Source organism: Etheostoma spectabile, chromosome 19 (genome assembly GCF_008692095.1).
Source record: "Etheostoma spectabile isolate EspeVRDwgs_2016 chromosome 19, UIUC_Espe_1.0, whole genome shotgun sequence".
In the NCBI taxonomy this organism is placed as follows: domain Eukaryota; kingdom Metazoa; phylum Chordata; class Actinopteri; order Perciformes; family Percidae; genus Etheostoma; species Etheostoma spectabile.
The window spans coordinates 18,694,922-18,695,496 of record NC_045751.1 but is presented as its reverse complement, the minus strand read 5'-3'; the positions used below and the strand labels follow the sequence as shown (position 1 = coordinate 18,695,496).

The window sequence follows — 575 nt, the reverse complement described above, 5'->3', positions numbered from 1 at the left end:
GTTGGAGATGGTAAGTCCCTTTGGGGTGGACTTTGGATTTTTTCACTTTGTAAACCTATAACATGCACACAAAAGATATATACAACACAGTAAAGGAAAGGGGAGAAGCATAATATGAGCACTTTAATAACACCAGTGCTTAAACAGTCCTGGGTGAGGCAGACAGCATGCTGTGGGACAGAACAACGGCAAATCACTATCATGTGTTTGGGGAATGCTCTCGGATCATTTCGTAATTCACATCGTTAAATGAATGCATACCGTCTGAGTAAATTAAACGATAAGACAATGCAGCCTGCCAGCTCCAGACTTCTCCATAAAGTTTTGAAAACTCTTTAATTGCACAAAATAGTTCAAACCAGAGCTGAAAAGATGAATTGATTAATCAATTAGTTGTTTACTATTAAAATAATTGCCAACTGATTTGAAAACCGAGTCATAAAAAAATTCCAGCTTTATAAATGTGAATATTTTCTACTTTTTTCTCTCCTCTACGACAGTAAACTGAATATCTTTTAGTTGTGGACAAAACAAGAAATTAGAGGACGTCATCTTTAAAAAAAAAAAAAAAAAAA

General features: G+C 34.8%; 1 protein-coding gene across 1 annotated transcript in view; it reads left to right on the top strand.

The window, feature by feature from the left end:
* LOC116707443 (uncharacterized) overlaps window positions 1–575 on the top strand; it is a 15,733-nt gene that overhangs the window by 6,118 nt on the left and 9,040 nt on the right. The gene's annotated exons all lie outside the window — the stretch shown is intronic.